A 26,085-nucleotide genomic window follows, 5' to 3' on the forward strand; every position below is an offset into this window, starting at 1 on the left:
GAATCCTATCATATATGTGGTCTTTTTTTGGCTGGTTTCTTTCCTTTAGCATTCATGCTGTACTATGAATCAGTACATCATTCCTTTTTATTATTTTCATTTCTCCTGGGTATATACCTACCGAGTTACTTGGTAAGTCTGTGTTTAACTTTTTGAAGAATCACAAGACTTACAAATCAGTCACAGAATTTTACATTGTTTACATTATGTGGAGCATTCATTGTTCCATAATCTGGTCCATTAAATTTAGGTCCCTTTGCAGGGTTATTTTTTGAGGCCAGTCTTTGAGGGTTTTTTCTGATCCCAGGAGGATGCTTTTTAGCTGTCTCTTCCTGTTTCTCTCTGGTAAACTAGCTGGTTTATAGTTTAGTTTATTGCACTGATGGAGCTACTTACAAACCTCATCTTAATTGCTTACCACCAAAATCTCCATTGTTTTCAGGGACACCCTTAGGCTCGAACTTTATTTCAAATAATGTCAGAGCTCTCTATTCTTATGGATTGTCCCTGGGCAAAATCTGTCAGCCACTGCTCCAGAACTAGGGTAGACACAATGGCCCCTTCTCTCATAGTGACACCCTGCTTTACAAACTGGGAGGGACAACAACCTCGACTTTGCTTATTTGCTCATCTCTCCTCTTGGAACCTTTGCCCTAAGCAAGGTGGGGTAGGGATGACCAGGACTCCAGTATTCTCAGCCTGCTCTTAGCCTAGGGAGTAGGGCATAATGACATAGTTACAAATAAATTTCATTATTTTGCCATATTGATGCTGACATGGTACTTCCAAGTTTAAGAAATACTTATTTTTTTGCAGCTATATATGAAAGATTCCATAGTTTCAAATCAAATAAATTTAGAACATATCTTTTTAAAATAATGATTATTATACAATCTGAGTAGTTACTTTGTATGGATTTAATTACTTTTTCTAAAAAGTTGTTCACTCTAACACTAAAACATAACACTGTTGGGAAGAATTATTCTAATTATTCCTCTTCCAACATTAAAAAATATATATATACTGTTTCTTTTTCCAAAGACAACTATACAAATAAAAGCAAAATGGCCATTTTAGTCATTCAAATCTGGACCTGTCCAGCAGATTTGTAGTGCTGGCCCTCCAGGTTTTTTTTTTTTTTCCCCACAAAGAACTAGACTGGTTCCATCATAATAAGTGAACTAATAAAGATTATTCCCCTTGTCTCCTCCCTCATTTATCTAATTTATCTGTCCGTGAACCCGTTACTTGGTGCTTTCACTGGGGCAGCCTGTACTTCAGGAAGTACATAGCCTCAGTCTCATGGGGGATGGATAAACCACATGTTAACCACTTGCTACATGCCACACATTTCACACACATCACACTTTCTCCACAACTCTATATGTCAGGTAGTCACCCCAATTTGACAAATAAGGAAACTGGCTCCAGAGAGCGCAAGTAAGTTGTATCTAGATCACTGGCCTCAAGAAGTGGGGTTAAGACACAAACCCTTCCCCATCAAATTCTAAATCCTGTGCTCTTTCTAGAATAGCACATGGTCTCCCAGGCACTTAAGACAGCTACTTATCATTACAAAGGCATCTGTAACTGGGGAAGAATCAGGATAAGAAACAAACAGAATAGAGAGCCCAGGTTTAGACCATCCCAGCCACAGACAAGAGGTAGCTAGCTCTGTGACCTGGCTGAAGGCATTCAAGCTGCTGAACTTTAGCCCCCTCATATGTAAAATGAAGCTCTCCCACCTTATGCAAATGGTTTTGATTATCTGACTAGTACTATCATGTTCCAAATACAGGAAAAGTATATAAAATTTAGATATTTTATGAGATTATGCACTTGGTTATATGCAAATTTTTAATGAAAAGCTAACTGAACACCTACATATTAATTAGAATAAGCTCACTGTTAATGTGCTGGAGCAATGTTCCTCTTTATTTTGTTTTGTTTTCCTTATCATAGACTAGCAACCAGTACAGAAATCATAAAATATATTGTAACATTGTAATAATGTGTCTGAAATAATTTGGGGTCTCTGTACTATGACTATAATGGACCCTTCAACAGAAACCTATTAAGTTGAACATAACTGCTTGGTTAAAATGAACTAAGTCTTATAAATGGCATTGATTTTTCTATGAGGCTGTTTTATCTGAAAATTTTGCTTGCTTCTGTTAGCTCTGTTTCTTGAAAGCCATGAAAATGGCAAAACTGTCTTACAACAAAGTCAAGATTCTGTAACACCACACAATCCTAAATGAAATAGTAAAAGCTAAGACCCAGAGAGGATTTAGGATCCCAGGTAGATTAGTTATCATTGAGATTAAAGAGAAATAAAAATGGAAGTAACTGGGATTTGATAGTAGTATACCACAGAGTGGTTAATGTGAGCAGAATACAATCAACCAGAGAGATGCAATCAATGACTGAACTATTCAAATAGCTTTTGCTTTTCAAAACCCATGAACAAACCACTTATTCTCTGAATCACAGTTCCTCCCTCTAAATTGCAGAATTAAAATGATCTCTTCCAGCTCTGATACTCTGTGACCACAAAACAAAGATGCCAGAGTGGTACATTACAGTACCATTCCCACCCCATGCCCCAAAATGCCAAGAATCTGGTCTTGCAAGTACTAAATTTGTGGTATCTGTATATAAATATGTACTTAGTTATCTTAGTTTCCTATCTTCAAGCATAACATACCTCTAGCTTGGAAACTCCTTGGGAGATCAGAGCACTTAGTTCACAAAATGAAATAATCAGACATGAAAGTGCACCAGTTCCTCCCATTGTTGTGTAGAGTTTTGATAATCCTTGTTACTCAGTGGTTGCCCACTTCAACGGAAGGATGAATATAAGTGCTCTGAAAACAATCACTTTAAATGCAAATATTGATATTATATTCTAGCTCACATAGGAAGGTAACATTAAACTTCTTGCTCCCAAAGAAATGCCTGTTTGCAGTTGTGAAATTTGAGTCCACTAGTCAAGCTTTATTTGGTGAGCGGTATCTTATGCCAGAAAGACCATTGGTCTAGGAGTCAGAAGACTAATAGGTCCAGCTCTGCCTCTTTCTAGGTGTGTGCTTGTATTAAGTTTCTTTGAGGACATATTTTTTTTTACCTCTAAAAGAAGAGAGCTGTGTTTTGTTAGATGGTCTTCTAAGGCTTTTTTTTTTTTTTTTAGCCTCTCAAATTGTGATTCCACAACATGCCCAGAAGCCTATTAGCCTTACTCAAAAAAATATGTGTGGCTTTGTTGCTTAATTACAGCCTCCTTTGGTGCTGGAAACAAAAGCAAACAAGCAGCTTAAAATATTTTATTTCTGAATAGGAAAGAAGATCCTGCACCTACTTAGGCTTGAGATGCACTTGACCTGAATCTCTGCAGACTTTACCCAAGAGAACAGCTTAGAATTAGAACTCCTCATCAGTAATTTCCTCAGAAAACGATGAGCAAAAGCAAAAACTGGAATGAGGGAGCAGGCTATATGACACCCAGGAGGCACTTACATTTGTTGAATTAAAGAGACCACAGAGTAAAGATGGTGGGAAGGTAGGTTTACAACTTTTGCCCTATCTAATCAAATCTATTTCCCAGGCCCCAATTACTCCCAGAAACCAATGAGGACTTACATATTCTGGAACATAGGCAACACAGTGCATGAGTTTTAGTCATCAGCGGGGTGGCTAAAGAAAATTGAATACAGACTGGGTTTTCTAATCTTAGAATACAGGGCTTCACTGGATATTTGAAGCTGCTGTCCACTCCCCACATTCCTGAGCACCAGGAGAGGAGGTTGGCTTACTTTCTGTTCCACACTGACAAAAACCATTGCTGCTTCATCCTTGTGCCTCATCCACAAGCACATCCTTTGAGTTGATGAGTGACTAATTCTCACTCCCGCCCTCGGTTTTTATCCCATTCTTTCCAGGCTGCTTGGGACCTTGCTTCAGCAATCATCACCCCTGACTCAATCTTTAATTTTCACTTTCTCCTTTCCCCTTGGCATAGGAACATGCTTACACGCAAGTATCTTCAACCTTTAAAACAAAATCCCACAGCTGACACTTTGTGTTGCATATGAATTTCATTGTTGGCATTCTTTTTCTTTGATCCCAATTTTTTTCTTCTTATTGTTTTCTGTTAAATCACATGTATTTCTGTAAGCAATCTTAAATCTTTTTGGACACAGACCTGAATATAAGGACATGCAAATATTCACATATCCTAAAGGTATCATATCCAACTTGTCAACCTAGATCTAGCAAAGTGAGTTCCAAATGAAAGTTTGAAAACTCAATGAGCAAATAGATGTCATAATTTATTAGGTAACATGCAATGAAAACAACATATTAAAGTGAGATTTTTGTTTTAGAACTGGCCATTTTTCTACAGAAATTGTGGATTCAAAGATCTTAATTAACCTGATTTCTCTGGTAACCTGATCTTTCCAGTAACCAATTGTGAAACAAAAACCTTTCTCAGGCAGAGGGGAATGTAGTGTATGTGCGGCTGCAAACCAGCCCAACAAGCAAAGATGTGAGTCTCTCTGGAAAATAGGACCAACCAAATCTCCTCTCTGAGGCCCCAGTCATCTCACATCCTCACAGGATCATCCTGAGCATTAAATACAATCATGTATGATAAAGCTGTTCACAAAAATACAAATTTTTGCATAAATGTTAAGCAAACCAGTTGGCAGATTTAGCCACCCTGGCTAAAATGTGTTGCCTGAATAGTGAACGGATTTCACTTTCCCTTGAAGATGAATTACAGCAAGATTCAAACCTATCTTGAGGTTGATTCTTGATACTTACATTGCCAAACATATTGTATCTGTTTTATAAATCAGTTCCTTTAAGACAAAGGAAAGTACAAAGTATAAGCTCTAGAATGAAAAAGATTTGATTATCAGTAACAGAAGCCAGCCAGCTCTGATTCCTGAGCTACACGTAGCACAGAGGGAAGTAGGATTTTGAGATGAATACAATTTATGTCATGCAGGTCTAGATCAGCTTTCAGCACATCCCGTTTGTTCTTCACAAAACACATATTCACTATGACAAGTAGAATCAGCAGCAGGATTGTAGGACCTTGGTTCACTGTCATTTAGTGTAAAGCTTATTGTCTACAGTGCTATTTATATGGTACTGCTACAAAAAATGTTTAACCTAAATTCAACCATGAGAAAACAGACAAGACCAAATTGAGGGATATTCTGCAAAACAACTGATCTGGACTCAAAAACGGCAGTCTTGAAAGAAAATAAAGCTGGGAACTATCATAGATTAAAAGGGACCACAAACGATATAACAACTAAATGCAATGTGTGATCCTTGGTTGAATACTGGATTGGAGGGGAGAAAAAAGCTATAAATTTGGGGGACATTTTTGGGACACCTGGGAAAATTTGCATATATACAAATTTTAGATATAGGATTATATCAATGTTAAATTTCCTGAAGGTGGTAAGTAAATTGTAGTCATGTTTTCATGCCCTTGTTCTTGGAAAATAAATGACGAAATATTTAGGTGTTAAGTGTGACACAAACTATTTAAAATTCACAGGTAATATAAATGTTTCATTAACTAAAGATGCATATGAGATAGATAGGAGCAAATCTAGCAAAATGTTAACCACTGGTAAATCTAGGTAAGGGGCATATGGATATTTAATGTTCTCTTCTTGCAAACATTCTATAGGTGGAAAGTTTTCAAAATAAAAATATTTTAAAAATTATATAAAAATACTACTTCTGCTATCTCTATTGCTGTAGGACCAAGTGCTTGCAACCTGTCTAGCTATCTTTAGTTTGTCATCAGAACTGCTCAGATTCCTTGCTGATATGCCTCCTGATGACTTCCTTCTTTCCTCCTAAACTATAACTACCCTCAAGTTTCACAGCTACCATTTCCTCTTAAGTAATTTATCTAGCCTTAGCTTTGATAACACCACTCTGCTTATCCCCTTACTCTCTGCTCCTTTGTCCTCCTTTGCATTTATCTTGCTCTCCTATTCTATTGCATTTGAACCAGTTTGCATCCTCCAAGTTGAGTTCTAAGATCTTCGCCATTCCCATGTCTCCCGCATTCAGGGCAGTAAGCACTCCTGCTCAAATGGTTCTATGTGACACAATCTGTTCTGCCTTTCTGCCGTGTCTCCCCCATAATTTGGCAGATTTTTGGAATTCCTGCTAACTGAATGTACCCAAATTCATTCCATTCTACCCTCTGGTGTATCCAATGTGTAATACTCCTCTCATCCCCCCAATTCATAACCTTGGTAGAAAATATCCTATTTATGTAAGACAACCTAAAGAAAACATTGACCACTACATTGAACACTACAAAATATACCAATATGTTCAGGTCCCTTAAATAAAGGAGCAGAGAGATGTAAAACTGGCTATTGAGAACAAACTACCGAGAAAGTATACCCTTAATTGGTATGTCCATTAATTGGGAGTGTCTTGAGCCAAGGATAATTGCTATTTCATATTTTGCCATTGTCTCCTAACATTTTCAAAGTCCTCTTTTAATGGGAAATTAGGTCACTCTGAATATCTCTACATCTTTTGGAAGATCTCTAGCAGGAGTAATCTGTGTGCCAGTCACTATAGGTCCATATTTCCGATTCAGGATGTTATGGAATCTACTCCCAGGCCACTCTTGGAGGACAAAGAAAGTAGAACTCAGTCCCTGACTCAGTCACTCTGGCTCCGCTGAACTGCTTGGAAGAATCACTTAAACTTCCATGGCATCCATCGCCCCATCAGTAAAGTGGAAGGAAACTGTCATCTCTGAAGTAACTTCCAGCTCTGATAGTTCTTGACTGCAAGAGTACTACATAATATCTTTTGCAATTAAGATGGTAATAATAATTAGATTTCTGTGTATGATTTATGCATGAAACATTATATCTGTTTGTATTGTAAAATGTTTCTTTAAATCTCTTTGTATAGTCATGTAATGTAATGTTTGGGAGCATAGACTCTGAAGACAGAGTCTTGGCTGGAGTCCATGCCTCACTAGCTGTGGGACCCTGGGCCAATATTGCTCTTTCCTTCCTTATTTTTTTTAAGATTTTATTTATTTATTTGAGAGAGAGAGACAGAGATAGCGAGAGAGAGCACGAACAGGGAGGAGAGGGAGAAGCAGTCTCCCCACTGACATGGAGCCCAACGTGGGGCTTGATCCGAGGACCCCGGGATCATGACCTGAGCCAAAGCCAGACGCTTAACCAACTGAGCCACCCAGGCGCCCCCAATCTTGCCCTTTCTTTAAGGGCAATTTCCACTTGAGAAAATCAGAGATACTTTCTTAAAAAGATGGCAATATTTCATTATTGAATATGTTAATAGACTAGGGAATCCTACTACAGTGTGCAGAATTCCTTATACAATTAAAAGAAAGAAGTGTGATTTGACAACTACCTCTGCCCATGCCACAATGACACTGGCCCTGGTCCTACTGTCTGGGTGCTTAAGTCCAGATGTGTTTGCGTGTTTGGGGATGGGGGTGGAGGGAGAGTCAGACATGAAACAACTCATTGCAGAAATAATTCCTACCTTCTTAAGGGCCCCACACGTATAATAATGACTGAACAACGAGAATACCTATCATTTATTTAGGGCTCACCATGTGCCAATCCTCACGTTAGGATGTAGTTACACATTAAAATGCAGTCTTGTTTTCCCTATTTTGCCGGTAGGACTGAGGCCGAGGAAGGTTAAGTGACTTGCCCAGGGTCACAGTGCTAGTAAGTAGCAGAATGGAGGTTTGACATATATTTGGAGCTCCTAGAGCCAAACGGACCCACTCCTTTATCCAGGGCAGTCCCCACAGCCAGTAATGCAGCACCCCCTCTGGAGCATCCTCCCTCCAATGAGGCTGGGTCAGTGCTCTGCCTCTCCCTGCTGGCTGTGCTGTGGTCAATTAATCGCTACCTCTGCCCACCGTCTGGAGGCCCTTTGATCTTCTTCATATCTCTTCTCAACCTCACCATAGCCTCAGCTAGTCTGAAAATCCTGGGCATCCTTCTGATGTTGCCTGGCCTTCCTAACAAGATAGTTCTTCTCTAGAGGACCTGTTGCTGCTGGGGGAGGGACACACACCCACATTTCCCTCAGGACTTTGGAGCACCTCTATCCATACTCAGGGGCACAACTCCTAGAAGAGCAGCAGATAAGTTACCAAAGAACCCTCACCTTCAAGTCTTGTGACCTCTGGCTCCTGTGTTGTGTCCCCTTTAACTTATTACCATGTGCCCTCTGGGAGTGGAGACTTCTGGCCCTTCCCAGGTCCCAGCTGCACTATAATCTCCTATACTTTCACTTCTCCCTCACTACATGCTCTGCCTATGCCCTGCCCCATACTCAAAAGTTTTTTTTCCTAAACTAAGTGTGGATTTAAAAAAAGAGGTGCTGGGTGAGGCATCTACAGTTCAGGCCCCATCTTGGCCATCAGTCCCCTTGGCTAGAAATTCAGTATTATTATATAATTATGCCAAAGCCATTGAGCTTTAAATATTTATCTCTATTATTTTATCCTGAATATGCACATATGGTATTGTGGATCAGAGACAGAGTTCGTGTTAGTTACCCTACAGTGAAAGTGAATAATGAGTATACTAGCCTTTCCCCCACCACCCCCCAAGGGTATCAAAATGAGAGCAAGGTCCAATGTCCTACACAAATATCTGGACACTCTATAGGTGATACTGCCATCGGTTGACCTGCACACTGTGGCTTAACCTAGGGACCTAGTCTGTTTTGTGACCATTTGGCTCTTCTCAGGAATATAAAAGAAATTTTATTATCATTTCAGATCAGAGCAATTAAACAGACAAGTAGATACAGATCTAATTTTTATGGTATGTGAAGAGTGTTGGGAAGCTAGGGCTTTCTACTGGAGCACAAGGAAATCCAGGGAAGCTTTATTTCCCTGAAAAGACCCACAATATTCTAATCATACCAACGAGTGCCTGAAAATTTCTGGTGCCCCCCAAATTCATTTCACTCAACAAGGTTTTAAGTTTATACTTTGTGAAAAGGTAAGATGTGGGGCGCCTGGGTGGCTCAGTCGTTAAACATCTGCCTTCGGCTCAGGTCATGGTCCCAGGGTCCTGGGATCGAGCCCCACATCGGGCTCCCTGCTCCACAGGAAGCCTGCTTCTCCCTCTCCCACTCCCCCTGCTTGTGTTCCCTCTCTCGCTGTGTGTGTCTCTCTCTGTCAAATAAATAAATAAAATCTTAAAAAAAAAAAAAAAGAAAAAGAAAAGGTAAGATGCAGTCCCTGTGCTTAAGTTGCAACAGTGCTGCATTTGGTCAGTTTGTTAGAAGCCAGTGGGATCTGAAACTACAGCTTACAGTTTCAGAGCAGGCCCATCCTCATCACATATAGACATATATTTCATGTGAAATAGTAAGAGAAGACTCTAACCAGATGTCCTGACCCAGAACAATCACACACAAATTGCTGCCTCACTCTGTCACTGCACACATCTGTCCTGAGGATATGCACTATTAATAGAAATTTATCTATCCAGACCCCTCTGCAGTTTACCTAATACAATGCCCATTGAATACCTCATTGGTCTCTGTAACTATATAGTAGTCAGAAGAATGGTTATTAGAGCCTAGAAGAAGTTAAATGACTTATTCAAAGTCATATAATGAATAAATGATACAACTCAAATTCTAATTCAGATCTTTGATAACAAAACCAGAATCCTTTTCACTAAATAAGTTGTGTAATATTATGTAAGCACCCAATACTGCCAATGTAATGTTAATTATTGTAATAGTTGCTGTATCTTTCACTCAACATCTTATAACACGAAGATTTACAAATTCTTAAATCAGACCAGTTGAAAAAATTGCGTAAGGATGCATTGAGGCCCCACTTGTTGCCATATGACATAAATTGAATACTGAGAAATGACAGCAGCAAGTGGGCTAATTGAGTATGTGACTATCTAAGATGACATTTTTTATCCTCCCCCTCACCCGACAGCACCCAACAACCACTGGTCTTTTTTACTGTCTCCATAGTTTTGCCTTTTCCAGAATACCTTACAGTTAGAATCATACAGTATGTAGTCTTTTCAGATTGTTTCCTTTCACTTAGTAATATGTATCTAAGATTTCTCCATGCCCCTTCATGGCTTGATAGCTCATTTCTTTCTAGTGCTGAATACTACGCCATTGTCTGGGGGTACCATAATTTATCTATTCACCAACTGAAGATATCTTGGTTGCCTCCAAGTTTGGTAATTATGAATAAAGTTGTTATAAACATTTGTGTGCAGGTTTTTGGGTAGACATAAGTTTTCAACTCCTTTGGGTAAATACCAAGGAGTACAACTGCTGGATCACATGGTAAGAGTGTGTTTAGCTTTGTATGAAACCACCAAACTGCCTTCCAAAGTGGCTGTACAATCTTGCATTCCCACTACTCATGAATGAGAGTTCCCTTCATTCCACATCCTCACCAACATTTGGTGCTATCAGTATTCCAGATTTCGACCACTCTAATAGGAGTACAGAGGGCTCTCAAAGTTTTAATTTGAATTTCCCTGATGACTTATGATGTGAAACATATTTTCACATGCTTATCTGTAATCAGAATATCTTCTTTGATGAGGTGTCTGTTTAAGTCTTTGGCTTTTTTAATCAGGTTGTTCTCTTATGGTTGGTTTTTAAGAGTTCTTTTATATTTTGGATAACAATCCTTTATCAGATGTGTCTTTTGCAAATATTTTTCTCCTAAGAGTTGCTTTCTCATTCTCTTGCCGTGGTCTTTCAAAGAGCATAAGTTTTTAATTTTAATAAATCCAATTTATCAATTCTTTTTTCATAGATTGTGCCTTCAGTGTTGTATCTAAATAGTCATTACTATACCCAAGGTCATCTAGGTTTTCTCCTATGTGATCTTCTAGGAGTTTTATAATTTTGCATTTCACACTTAAGCCTGCGATCCATTTTGAGTTAATTTTGTGAGGGGCATAAGGTCTGTGTCTAGATTTTTTTTTTTTTTTGCTTATGGAAATTCCATAAGTTCCAGCACAATTTATTGAAAAGACTATCTCTTTTGTCAAGGATGAGTTGACATTATTTTTTTTTTTTTTAAGATTTTATTTATTTATTTGAGAGACAGAGAATGAGAGACAGAGCGCATGAGAGGGAGGAGGGTCAGAGGGAGAAGCAGACTCCCCGCTGAGCAGGGAGCCCGATGCGGGACTCGATCCCGGAACTCCAGGATCATGACCTGAGCCGAAGGCAGTCGCTTAACCAACTGAGCCACCCAGGCGCCCGAGTTGATATTATTTTTCTATTTCTTGGCTCTCTATTCTGTTCCACTGTTCTATTTGTCTGTTCTTTAACCAATACCACACAGTCTTAATTAATGTAGCTTTATAGTAAGTCTAGAAGTTGGGTAGTGTCAGTCCTTCAACTTTGGTCTCCTTCAATATTGTGTGGGCTATTTTGGGCCTTTGCCTCCTCATATACATTTTAGAATAAGTGTGTTGATAATTACACAATAACTAGCTGGGATTTTAATTGGGATTGCATTGAATCTACAGATCAAATTGAGAAGAATAGACACCATAACAATACTGAGTCTTTCTATCCATAAACATAGACTATTTAGTTCTTTGATTTTTTCATAATTTTGTAGTTTTCTTCATATAAGTCTTGTGCATATTTTGTCACATTTATACCTAAGTATTTCATTTTTTTGAATACTAAATGGTATTAGGTAAATTTGAAATTTAATTTCAAATTCTACTTGTTCATTGCTGGTGTATAGGAAAATGATTGATTTTTGTATATTAACCTTGGATCCTGCAAACTTGATAAAATTGCTTATTAGTTTCAGGAGTTTTTTGTTGATTCTTTCAGATCTTCTACATAGACAATCATGTCATCTGTGAACAAAGACAGTTTTGTGTCTTCCTTCCCCATCTGTACATCTTCTATTTCCTTTTCTTGTCTTGTTGCATTTGCTAGAACATCCAGTACAGTGTTGAAAAGGAATGATTAAAGGAGACATCCTTGCCTTGTACCTGATCTTAGTGGGAAAGTTTCAAGTTTCTCACCATTAAGTATGATGTTAGCTGTAAGTGTTTTTGTTTTTTTTTTTTTTGGTTGTTTTTTTGTTTGCTTTTGTTTTTTTGTTTTGTTTTGTTTTGTTTTTTATTCTTTATCAAGTTGGGAAAGATTTCCCTATATTTAGTTTACTGAGTTTTTATCATAAATTAGTGTTTGATTTTGTCAAATGCTTTTTCTGCATCTATTAATACAATCATTACATTGTTCTCTTTTAGCCTATTGATGTGATGGATTATATTAATTGATTTTCAAATGTTGAACCAGCCTTGCATACCTGAGATAAATCCCACTTGGCGGTGGTATATAATTCTTTTTATACATCATTGGATTTGATTTGCTAATAATTTGTTGAAGATTTTTACATCTTTGTTCATAAGAGATATTCATTCATCTGTAGTTTTATTTTCTTGCAATGTATTTTGGTATTAGGGTAATCCTGGCCTCGTAGAACAAGTTAGGAAGTATGCCTCTGCTCCTCTCCTCTGAAAAACACTGCAGAGAATTGGTAAAAATTTCTTCCTTAAATATTTGGTAGAATTCACCAATGTACCTGATATTTTCTGTTTTGGAAGTCTATTAATTATTGACTCAATTTCTTTAATAGATATAGGTCTATTTGTTTCACCTATTTATTTTTGTGTGAATTTTAGCAGATGGTGTCTTTCAAGGAATTGATCCATTTAATCTAAGTTATCACATCTGTGGGCCATCAAGTTGTCCATACTATTCCTTGATTATCCTTTTGATGTCCATGGAATCTATAATGATGTCCTCTTTTCATTTTTGATATCAGTAATTTGTGTCCTGTTTTTATTAGCCTGACTAGAGGCTTATTTCATTCATTGTTTCAAAGAAACAGCTTTTGGTTTCATTAATTTTCTGCTTGCTTTCCATTTCATTGATTCCTGTTCTAATTCTTATTATTTCTTTTCTTCTGCTTACTTTGGATTTAATTTGTTCTTATTTTTCTAGTTTCCTAAGGTGGAAATTTAGATTATTTATTGTAGAAATTTCTTCTTTTCTAATATATGTATTCAATGCTATAAATTCCCCTCTAAGTGTTTTCATTGCATCCCATATATTTTGATAAGTTGTGTTTTCATTTTCATGTAGTTGAAGGTTTTTTTTTTTTTAAGATTTTATTTATTTGACAGAGAGAGAGAGCACACACACAAGCAGGGGGAGCAGGAAAGGGAGAAGCAGGCTCCTCACTGAGCAGGGAGACTGATGGAGAGCTCGATCTCAGGACCCTGGGATCATGACCTGAGCTGAAGGCAGTTAGCCAACTGAGCCACCCAGGCACCCTGAAGGTATTTTTTTAATTTCTCTAGAGATATCTTCTTTGACCAATGTGTTATTTAAAAGTGTGTTGTTTAGGGTACCTGGGTGGCTCAGTCAGCTAAGCGTCTGCCTTTGGTTCAGGTCATGATCCCAGGGTCCTGTGATGGAGTCCAGCATCAGGCTCCCTGCTCAGTGGGGAATATTTTTCTCCCTCTCCCCTGGGCCCCCCGCCCCCGCCACCCAGCTCATGCTTGTTCTTGTGCACTCACTCTTTCTCGCAAAAATAAAATATTTTAAAAATAAAAAAATAAAAGTGTGTTGTTTAATTTCCACTATTTGAGGATTTTCCTATTATCTTTCTGTTATTGGTTTCTAGTTAGCTCATTTGTGGTCTAAGAGAAGATATTGTTTGATTTCTATTCTTTTAATTTGTTAAGGTGTTTTATGTCCAGAATGTAGTCTACCTTGCTGAATGTTCTGTGTGAGCTTAAAAAGAATATGTAGTTTGCTGTTGTTGGATAAAGTGGCCTGTAGATGTTGATTGTATCCAGTTGATTGATGATGATGTTGAATTCAACTATGTCCTTGCTAATTTTTGCCTGCTGGCTCTGTCAATTCTGACAGAGGGGTGTTGAAGTCTCAAATCATGATAATGAATTCATCTATTTCTCTTTTAAATCTATTATTTTTTGCCTTACATGGTTTAATGTTACATTACTTTTATTTTAGCAAAGGTATTTTGCAAGCTTTTTAAAAAATTATATAAATAGTGCAAAATGCTTAACACTTAAAACCAGCAAAGCTTCATTTAAGTAAAAAACTTTATTTAAAAAAAGATTATTAACCACCAGAATTTTATAGTAGTTGATTTCTACTATATAATGTCAATCCTATGCAATATAATAAAAACTCCATCATTAGCTGTTGATTTCCTCCATTGCTCTTCTGAATCTTAAAGGACAGAGGAAGGGGTACTTAGACAAACATGAAACAAAATTCAACCCAAATAAACTGCAAGGTGATTCCTAATAGTTATAGATGCATTTTGTCTAAACTATCCAAATAAGTAGCTTTGAAATAACTGTAGGAATTGCTCCAAAGCTGGTAAGAGGTTTTGATTTTGCAGGTTGCAAATCTCTGCCCTGGGTGAGAAGTCACAGTTTAAGGATGCATGTTCTGTAAATATTTACTACACATACACATTTAGTGTCTGTCAACACTAGAAATACACATTATTAGAGTACCCTCAAAAGTCAGGTATGACTTTTTAAAAATGAAGTAACTTGATTCTTAAAATCCACAGGAATCCTGCCTGAAGAGTTTTTTGTTTTCTTTTTTTAAAGTTTTTTTAATTTTATTTATTTACCTGAGAGAGAGAGAGAAAGCATGAGCAGGAGGGAAGGGCAGAGGGAGAAACAGACTCCCTGCTGAGCAGGGAGCCCAATATGGGACTCAATCCCAGGACCCTGGGATCATGACCTGAGCAGATGCTTAACTGACTGAGCTACCCAGGCACCCCTGCCTGAAGAGTTTTGACAGCTACCAATAAATTACTTCCATTGTGCAGGGGTAACAGCATCTCTGGGACCTTTAGGGTTTGCTGAAACTGGATTTGCTGGCTTTTAGTATTGCTGCGTGGTAGATAACATTCTTCACCTGTAATTTATCTTCATGACTGGTATAAGTCTGTGACAGACGACAGAATTCCTGAGTAAACCAGAAACATTGTATAACATGCTAGAAAGAAAATCATCAGCCACTTGATCAGTTAAATAAGTTATGAACCTAATATGGTATTCCTATGGGGATATTTACCATATCTCTAGTAAATTTTTTTTTAAGATTTTATTTATTTGAGAGAGAGAGAGAGCTCAAGCAGGGGGAGCAGCAGAGGGAAAGGGAGAAGCAGGCTCCCCACTGAGCAGAGACCCTGATGCCAGGGTCATGACCTGAGCCAAAGGCAGATGCTTAACCGACTGAGCCACCCAGGTGCCCCTCTGGCAACTTTCAATTGCCCAGCCTTCAACTTTATACTTTTGATGAAGATGCTTTCATAGTGATGGGTCTAAACACCAGATCTGATTAGTGAGGTTATTGTTACTGGGTTTTCCTGAGCTTGCTTTTTGATAACTTTTAAAGAAACACTCATATCTTCTCTGTGTCTTCTCAAATATACATATCTGGTATGTATGTACCAGAATGCTCTAGGCTTCTCTTTTCTTTCAATAAATTGCTTTATTGTGAGTTCATGAAAATTTCCATCTTAGACAGTTTTAAGGACTTCTCAGTCACACTGTCCTTTTGAAATTCCCACAAAGACCATGACATCAGCTGCACCAGATACGTCTCAGCAGATGTCACTCCATATTTTTGGTCTTCCAAAGTAATTTGTCTACAAGCATTACACATCTTGGGACCTCAATCTGGCCAAAGTATTTTGGTAACCTAGAAACAAAATACAGTTCACCGTCTCATCTTGTATATTCAAGCAATGGAATGTTGGCCATCAGATCATCAAACCCAGAAAGCATATCTCTAAAATTTCTTCCTGGTAGGCAGTCCTTAAGTTTCATCATTGCTAATTCCTTTTCATTTTTCAAGAAATGTGGAACTCCTTCAAATCCATCTCAAAAGTCTCCTGTTGTGACTTCAGTGATGATTTCATTGGTCCTTGATATAGACTGAATGTGTCCCCCCAAAATTCATTTTTTTAATCTAATCCCCCTATGTGATGGTATTTTGAGGTGGGGTCTTTGGGAGTTGATTAGGCTTTGCCCTTATTAATTCATTAATGCCCTTATAAAAGAGACCCCAGAAAGTTCCCTTGCCTCTGTCCTGTAAGGACACAGCAAGAATACAGTTGTCTATGAACCAAGAAGTGGCCCTCACCAGACACCAAATCTTTCAGCATCTTGATCTTGGACTTCTCAGTCTCCTGAATTATGCAAAATAAATGCTTGCTTTTTAAGCTATCCAATGTATGGTATTTTGTAATAGCAGCCCAAATAGACTAAGACAGTCCCACAATTAACTAAATCAACTTACTGGTCACCAAATTCTTTGATGAAAGTGTCAGGTTTTAAAAATTCAGTGTTCAATTTATAATGCATCCAGACACCATTACTGGCTACCCTGTGTCCAGTACTCCCTGAATACATTCCAGTTCCTCTTATCGTTGGTATCTTGCAAGCACAGTAAGTAATTACCACACAGCCAATAGTGAGGAGTATCAGAATTTTGTTCTTCTCATCATTCCTTGAGGTTCTTACATAAATCAGAGCAAGTCTTATTTTCTACCAAAGAAGCAAGGATATCAAGGATTTTTTGTGTATTCTTGTGTCCATTTTGTCTTTGTTTTCCTTATTGACATTCTCTCTGGTAAAGTCTGCTGGCCGATTTAAAGGAAGAGTGCTGGTTGGACAGGTCAACTTTATGCTCTTGGCTGGCTTGGAGGCTGCACTCTTACCCATAGCTGCTGGCTCCCACTGAGGGATTTTACAGGAGTGCAGCATCAAGAACAGGTTTTTCTCAAAGTAAAGGAGTCTGCTTTATGTCTCTGAGGCTGGCTTTGGAAAGAGCTTGAATTACCTGTTTTAACAAGGTCAATTTGCCTTTATCCCACTTTTTGCTCTTACAAAATGAAGTCTCCAACATTATAGATAACTTTTCCAAGAATTATCTGTGTATTCATCAAGTTCCTTGGTTCACGTACTTGACTCTTCACTCATCCTAGCCAAGGAAAAGTAGGTAGCACCCTGTTGGCAATTTTTGCTCTTCATTTGGTAGCAATCCACACATACTCCAAATTTACACTGAGGATACACGCAGTGCAAGTTGAAGTTGGTGGTATTGCACACATCACACATTTCTTGAATACCTTTGGCAGCTCACTCCCTGGCAACCCTCTAAGAGATGCTCTTACTGTGACTCTACAGTTGACACAGCTCCCTTTCCAGAAATCACCATTTGACATAGTGGTTTTCAGTGTTGGCCAGGATGTACTTTTCTGTATCCAAATCAGTCCCCACCACGTTTTTGGTTAAAAGTAACCATAAGCTAATTGTTCATCATTATTACAAACATTTGACAACGAGGCAACACAGGAAAAACAAACAAACCAAGACTACACACAGACATCAGGCTCTAATAACCCAACAAGATTTCCTAAGGTTTATGTGCGGAGACTTGTGATTACACAGCTCCCTTTTCTTTTTCATCACTCACCTCAGAGAAATAGTAACTAAGATGATGAAACTGACATATTTCAGCTATAGTAGGTTAGGAATAGCTTAGAAAGCAAGCAAAACATCTGACTAAATAAGAAGTGTAAAGATAGGTGGTTGTTGGTATTGGTCAACCACTAAGCCATGTCATCAGGAGCCTAGACTTTCTATTTGTTTGCTCCATCATCCATAGCTGTTAGTTATTCATCTTTGTGTTTTCAAAGTATGGTCTCAAAATGCCCACTGAAATTTCAAGCAAGAGAGAAGAGGGAAAGACTGCTTTCAGCCCCTACAATGCCTTTTACCATAAAAGCAAAAGATTTCTCAGAAGTCCCCAGAAGATACCATCATATATTTCACTGGCCAATACTGGGTCATTTGGCCACCTTTAGCTCCAAATGAATCTGGAAAGTTCTCTTGTATGGAAAAGAACTACAGGATTAGCTTATATGAATTATGATTCATCTTCTGGAGGTGGGCAGACTAGTGCCTATATTAGCCAGCTTTCGCTATGATAATGTTTCACAATAAGCAACCCCCCAAATCTTAGTGGTTTATAAGAACAAGCATTTGTTCCTCACTTACAGGCATGTAGGCCATCTGTGATTCTCCTATGTTTGGCTGGGATCAACTGGGCTTGGATACAGGACTGTGTGTGTTTTCATGTTTGCCCGATGCATATTCTCATTCTGGCACTATTGACAACCGTGGCGTAGTCTCATGGCAAATGGCAAGTGCACAAGAAGCCAGATAAAATCACACAAACACATTTAGAGTCTCTGCTCATGTCATGTACAGTAACACTCCATTTGCCAAACAAATTACCTGGCCAATTCCAACACAAACTGAGCAAGGATATATACTCTGCCTACTCCAGTGGAAAATGCTACAAAGTCAGATACCAAAAAGTGTAGATGTATAATTCCATTAGAGAGGGAATGAAGGACTGGGAACAAAAATCTAATCTATCCCCTTGTTCCAAACAAACTGGAGCCCTGAGAGCAAGAAAGAAAGGAATAACTGTTGGGTAGCCATCCAACAGTGCCTTCCACACTAGAGCAATCAAAAGATGTAGAAACTTATTTTGGAGGGTTAGGTTAGCAGGAGGAAGAGGAGGAAGTGAGGAAATGGATGTGATACAGGCTGCTTTCCTGGGCAGGGGTTTCCAGCTATAGATTTGACAGACAGTTGAATAGGCTGACATAGACAGTTTAACATCTCAAACTCTCAATTCCGTAGTTTGTCAGCATTTGAATTCCTGCTAATAGCAAACATTTCTGATGCAGTATGTTGCAGGTACTAAAGTACTTTACATGCATACTTTATCCTCACAACAAACCTATGAAGTTACCCTCATTTTATAGCTGAGAGGTCAGGTAACTTAGACAGCTGCTTTATAAATGGCAAAGCTATGACTGGAACCCAAATCTGTCTGAATTCATTCACTCAGGCATTCACTACTTGCCAGGCACCATGCTTAGTGTTGAAGATGCAGATCAGTGGTATAGACACAGCCCCTGCCCTCTAGGACTTTATTCTTAGTCTTCAAGCTTCACAGTCCAGTGGACATTCATTACATGTTAACTAAAAAATGAGTCCAATATAAATATGTGTGTTATTTTTCAAATGAATAGCTATGTGCCAGGTAGTCTTCTAAGGGCTTTTCATGTCAGATATCAATGAACCATCATCAACTTTATGAAATAAGCACTATTACTTGCCATTTTAAGTATTAGGAAGCTGAGATATGTAGAGATTACTTTTGTTACACACTAGGAAGTGAGGGAGCAGGATTAGAACATAGGCAATCTGGCTCTAGAGCTCATGTTCTCACCACAACACCACACACAGCCCAGGACTAATAAAAAACAGGTTTACTTCAATATATTAATGCATCAGTATACCTTTTTATGTGTATTTTCTCATTAAAAGAATACTCATTATAGGGAGCCTGCACAGGGAAGATGAATCCCCAAAACATTTGTCTTTGAAAGTGAGAGGGGCTGAATTTTGTTAATTCTTACAACCAGCAGGACTTAAAGCCTGGAACTATAAAAATCAGTGGGTGGCTCTGGGAAAACCTGGAGGGCATTAGGAAGCAGAGTCCCCTCCATTAAGGAGAGAGCATAACAAACAGCCCTTGCAGATACAGTTTAGAACCAGCAATTCGAAAAATGCTTGGGGCTGACTGGATGGAGAGTGATTTACTCATCTCAGAGTGTGACCTGGAGAGGCAAGGATTACAGAGAGTCCCCTCCACAAAGGGGCTGGCAGGGGCCATTTCCATCCCCTGCCCTCCAGCATAAACCAAGGGCCACTGCAACAACACTTGTTACCTAACTTGCTTACACTAAGCTTAGCCCCTATGTTTGGGAGGATCCACCTTTCCCAGTCACGCTTGCCTCAGTTCCAGTGCCATATGCCCCCTCCCCCAGAAGACCAGCATAAACCCCACCAACACCTCCTTTCAAGACTTGTGCATTTTATGAGACCTCAGTTCCGATGATGGCAGGTCTTATTTCACAAGCAAAACAGCACACACCTTGTTAAAACATGCCACACCCCTGCTGGGGACCAAACGCTGCCCACGACAGGCAAAGAGAGCCTCTGCAGACAACTGGACTGAAGGAAAAAGAGGCCAGGACTCAATAGCAGAGCACATGCAACACACATAGGAGACACTCCCTGAAGCCCCAGGCCCTGGGGAACAGGGGACACTAAACTGCAGGGCACTACAGGACCTCTTCTTCATAAGGTCATTATCTTCAAGATCTGGAGAGGTAGCTGACTTTCCTAACACACAGAAACAGACACAGAGAGTTAGACAAAATGAGGAGACAGAGAAATATGTCCCAAATAAAAGAACAGGACCAAACCACAGCAAGAGACATAAGCAAAACAGATATAATATGCTTGATAGAGAATTTAAAGTAATGATCATAAAGATACTTACTGGACCTGAGAAAAAAGTGGAGGACATCAGTGAAACCCTAACAAGGAGATTAAAAAAAAAAAATCCGAGATGAAGAACACAATAAATAAAATTAAAAATATGGTATAAATAGCAGGGTAGATGAAGCAGGGGAACGAATTAATAACCTGAGAGACAGAGTAATGGAAAGTAACCAAGCTGAAAAAAGTGAGAGGAAAAAAATCATGCAAATTAAGAACAGTCTTAGGGAACTCAGTGACTCCATCAAGCACAATAACATTCACATTATAGGGATCCCAGAAGAAGACAGAGAAAGAGGAGCAGAAAATTTATTTGCAGAAATAGCTGAAAACTTCTCTAATCTGGGGAAGGAAACAGAAATCCAGATCCAGGAGGCACAGAGACTACCCCCTCCTAAACCAACCCAAAGAGGTCCACACCAAGACACATAGTAATTAAAATGGCAAAAAAGTCGTGAAAAACAAAAAAAAAGTTAAAAGTAGCTAGAGAAAAGAAGTCAGTTACCTACTTATGGGGAAACCCCATAAAGATATCAGTGGATTTTTCAACAGAAACTTTGCTGGCCAAGAGTGTCAGTATATATTCAAAGTGGTGGAAGGGAAAAATCTGCAACCAAGAATACTCTATTCAGCAAAGCTCTGATTCAGAATAGAAGGAGAGATAAAGAGTTTCTCAGACAAACAAAAGTTAAAGCAGTTCATGACCACTAAAAAAGTCCTATAAGAAATATTAAAGAGAACTCCGAGTGGAAAGACCACTAGTGGGAACATGAAAAGTAAAAGAACACGAAAGTAGTAAAAGTAAGTATACCTATAAAAATTAGTCAAGGGAGTCATAAAATAAAAAGATGTAAAATATGACAATGCCATATACCTAAAAAGTGTGTGTGGGGTGGGGGGAAGGGGAGTAAAGACTGGATTCAAACTTAAGCAACAATACACTTAATATACACTGCTATATGCAGAAGATGTTATATACAAACCTAATGGCAACCACAAATCAAAAACCAGTAATAGATATGCAAAGAATAAAGAGAAAGAAATCCAAGTATACCATTTATAAATGCTACAAACCATGAAAGAGAGCAACAAAGGATCAGAGAAAAAGTACAAAACAACTACAAAACAGGTAATAACATGGCAATAAATACATATATATCAATAATTACTTTGAATGAAAATGAACTAAATGCTCCAATCAAAAGATATAGGGTGACAGAGTGGATAAAAAATGAAGATCTGTCTATATGCTGCCTACAAGAGACTCATTTAAGACCTAAAGTCACTGAAGCTTGAAAGTAAGGGGATGGAGAAACATAATCATGCAAATGGATGTCAAAAGAAAGCCAGGGTAGCAATACTTGTATTGGACAAGGACTTTAAAACAAAGACTGTAATAGAAGACACAGAAGGACCTATATAATAAAGGGGACAATACAACAAGAGGATATAACAATTGTAAATATTTATGCACCTAATATGGGAGCACCCAGATACATAAAACAGTTAATAAAAGGAACTAATTAATAGAAAAACAGTAATAGTAGAGGACTTTAACACCCCACTTACATCGATGGATAATCCAAACATTTCAACAAGAAAATAGTGGCTTTGAATGACACACTGGGCCAGATGGACTTAAAAGGTATATTCAGAACATTCCATCCTAAAACAACAGAATACACATTCTTTTCAAGTACACATGGAATTTTCTTCAGAATAGATCACATATTAGCCCACAAAACAAGTCTCAATAAATTTAAGAAGATTGAAGTCATACCATGCTTCTTTTCCAACCGCAGTGCTATGAAATTAGAAATTGACCACAAGAAAAAAATCTGGAAAGAGCACAAATACATGAAGGATAAATAACATGCTACTACACAATGAATGGGTCAACTGAGAAATCAAAAAAAAATTAAAAATTACATGGAAACAAATGAAAGTGAAAACACAGTGGTCCAAAATCTTTGGGATACAGCAAAAGCATTTCTAAGAGGGAAGTTTGTAGCAATACAGGCCTACCTCAAGAAGTAAGAAAAATCTCAAACAACCTAATCTTACACCCAAAGGAGCTAGAAAAAGAAGAACAAAACCCCAAACCAACTGAAGGAAGGAGATAATAAAGATTAGAACAGAAAGAAATGATACAGAAACTAAAAAACAATAAAAGAGTTTAATGAAAGCAGAGCTGGTTCTTTGAAAGGATCAACAAAATTGATAAACCTTTAGCCAGTCTCATCAAAAAAGAGAGAGAGAACCCAAATAAAACCACAAAGAGGAGAAATAATAACCAACACCACAGAAATACAAACAATTCTAAGAGAATATTATGAAAAATTATATGCCAACAGTTGGACAACCTAGAAGAAATGGATAAATTCCTAGAAACATATAACCTTCCAAAATTGAAACAGGAGGGAATAGAAAATTCAAACAGACTGGTAGCCAGTAAAGAAACTGAATCAGTAATCAACTCCCAATAAACAAAAGTCCAGAACCAGATAGCTTCACAGGTGAATTCTATCAAACATTTAAAGAAGAGTTAATACCTATTCTTCTAAACCTATTCTAAAAAAATAGAAAGGAAAGGAAAGCTTCCGAATTCATTCTTTGAGGCCAATATTATCCTGATAACCAAAACCAGATAGAGACACTACCAAAAAAAAAGAGAGAGAGAGAGAGATTGAGAGAGAGAGAATTACAGGCCAATATCTCTGATGAACATAGCTACTAAAACCTCAATAAAATACTAGCAAACTGAATCCAACAATACATTAAAAAAATCATTCACCACAATCAAATGGGATTCATTCCTGGGATGCAAGGGTGGTTTGATATTTGTAAAAACAATGTGATAAGTCCCATCAGTAAGATAAATGATAAAAACTGTATGATCATTTCAACAGATGCAGAAAAAGCATTTGACAAAGTACAACATCTATTCATGATAAAAATTCTCAACAAAATAGTTTTAGAGGGAATATACCTCAACATACTAAAGGCCTTATGCAAAAAACCCACCACTAACATCAATGGAGAAAAACTGAGAGCTTTTCCCCTAAAGTCAGGATCAAGACAAGACTGTTTACTCTCACCACTTTTATTCAACATAGTACTGGAAGTCCTAGCCACGGCAATTAGACAACAAAAAGAAAAGGCATCTAAATTGCTAAGGAAGAAGTAAAACTTTCACTATTTGCAGATGACATGATACTCTATATAGAAAACCCTCAAGAGTCCACCAAAAAACTACTACTACTGATTAATGAATTCAATAACGTTGCAGGATACAAAATCAATGTACAGAAATCCATTGTATTCCTATACACCAATAATGAAGCAGGGGAAACTGAAATTAAGAAAACAATTCAATTTACAATTGCACCAAAAACAATAAAATATCTAGGAATAAACTTAACCAAAGAGGTGAAAGAACTGTACCCTGAAAACTATAAAACACTGATGAAAGAAATTGAAGATGATATAAAGAAATGGAAAGACATTCCATGCTCATGGATTGGAAGAACAAATACTGTTAAAATGTCCATACTATCCAAAGCAATCTACACGTTTAATGCAATCCCTACCTAAGTACCAATAGCATTTTTCACAGAGCTAGAATAAACAATCTTAAAATTTGTATGGAACCACAAAAGACCCCAAATAGCCAAAACAATCTTGAAAAAGAAAAACAAAACTGGAGCTATTACAATTCTGGACTTCAAGTTATATTGCAAAGCTGTAGTAAGCAAAACTGTATGGTACTGGCATAAAAATAGACACATAGATTAATAGAACATAATAGAAAACCCAGAAAATAGAAAACAATTATATGGCCAATTAATATTCAACAAAAGAGGAAAGAATATACAATGGGAAAAAGTCTCTTCAACAAATGGTGCTCTAGGAAAACTGGACAGCTACATGCAAAAGAATGAAACTGGACCAATTTCTTTCAACACAAAAAAATAAACTCAAAATGGATTAAGGGTCATAGGTGAGATATGGAACCATAAAAATCCTGTAAGAGAGCACAGGCAGTAATTTCTCTGACATCAGCTGTTGCAACATTTTTTTCTTGATCTGTCTCCTGAGGCAAAGGAAATAAAAGCAAAAATATGTTGGGATTGCATCAAAATAAAAAGCTTCTCCATAGCAAAGGAACTAATCAACAAAACTAAAAGGTAATCTACAGAGTGGGAAAAGATATTTGCAAATGACATATCTGATAAAGGGTTAGTATCCAAAATATATAAAGAAATTTTACATCTCAACACAAAAAAACAAATAATCCAATTTAAAAATGGGCAGAAGACATGAACGGACATTGTCCAAAGACAACATCCAGATGGCCAACAGACACATGAAAAGATATTCAACATCACTCCTCATCAGGGAAATGCAAATCAAAACCACAATGAGATATCATCTCACACCTGTGAAAATGACTAGTATCAAAAACACAAGAAAACAGATGTTGTCAAGGATATGGAGAAAAGAACCCTCTTGCACTGTTGGTGGAAATCCAAACTGGTGCAGCCACTGTGGAAAACAGTATGGAGGTTCACCAAAAATTAAAAAGAGAGCCACCTGGGTGGCTCAGTCAGTTAAGGGTCTGCCTTCGGCTCAGGTCATGATCCCAGGGTCCTGGGATCGAGTCCCACATTGGGCTCCCTGCTCGGCAGGGAGTCTGCTTCTCCCTCTACCTCTCCCCCCAGCTTGTGATCTATCTCTCTCTCTAAACAAACAAAAAAAACTACTCAATGATCCAGCAAACACACTCTTGGGTATTTACCCAGAAAATACAAAAACATGAATTCAAAGGGATATATGCACCCCTATTTTTATAGCAGCATTATTTACAATAGCCAAACTATGGAAGGAGCCCAAGTATCCATCAATAGACGAATGGATAAAGAAGTGGGGTGTATATATATATATATATATATATATATATATAAAATGAAATATTATTCAGCCATAAGAAAGAATGAAATCTTGCCATTTGCAACAACATGGATGGAGCTGGAGTGTATAATGCTAAGCAAAATAAGTGAGTCAGAGAAAGATGAATACCATAAGATTTCACTCATATATGGAATTTAAGAAACAAAACAAATAAAGGAAAAAAGAGAGAGAGAGAGACGAACCAAGAAACAGACTCTTAGCTATAGAGAACAAACAGATGGTTACCAGAAGGGCAGTGGGTGGGGGGCTGGATGGAGTAAGTGATGGGGATTAAAGAGCACACTTATCATGATGAGCACTGGATAATGGATAGAATAGTTGAATCATTATATTGTACACCTGAAACTGATGACACTGTATGTTAACTATACTGAAAATAAAAAACTTAAGAAAAAAATTGTTATAAACTTAATCACATAAAGGCCTATAAAATATTCTCTGTTATAAAGGCTTCCTCACACTTGAAAAACTTGGGATCATGGATCTGGAATTTTTAAAGTCTTCTAAAATTATAAACTAAGAGGAAAAAGATTAATAT

The 26,085-nt window shown here is 37.8% G+C and overlaps 1 protein-coding gene and 1 pseudogene across 8 annotated transcripts in view; both read right to left on the reverse strand.

Annotated features, from left to right (window-relative positions):
* COL5A2 (collagen type V alpha 2 chain) overlaps window positions 1-26,085 on the reverse strand; it is a 516,164-nt gene that overhangs the window by 424,370 nt on the left and 65,709 nt on the right. The gene's annotated exons all lie outside the window — the stretch shown is intronic.
* The window catches only part of LOC118553068 (lysine-specific demethylase 3A pseudogene), a 30,312-nt pseudogene continuing 19,499 nt past the window's right edge, over window positions 15,273-26,085 (reverse strand).

Source organism: Halichoerus grypus, chromosome 4, assembly GCF_964656455.1.
Source record: "Halichoerus grypus chromosome 4, mHalGry1.hap1.1, whole genome shotgun sequence".
NCBI classification, from domain to species: Eukaryota; Metazoa; Chordata; class Mammalia; order Carnivora; family Phocidae; genus Halichoerus; species Halichoerus grypus.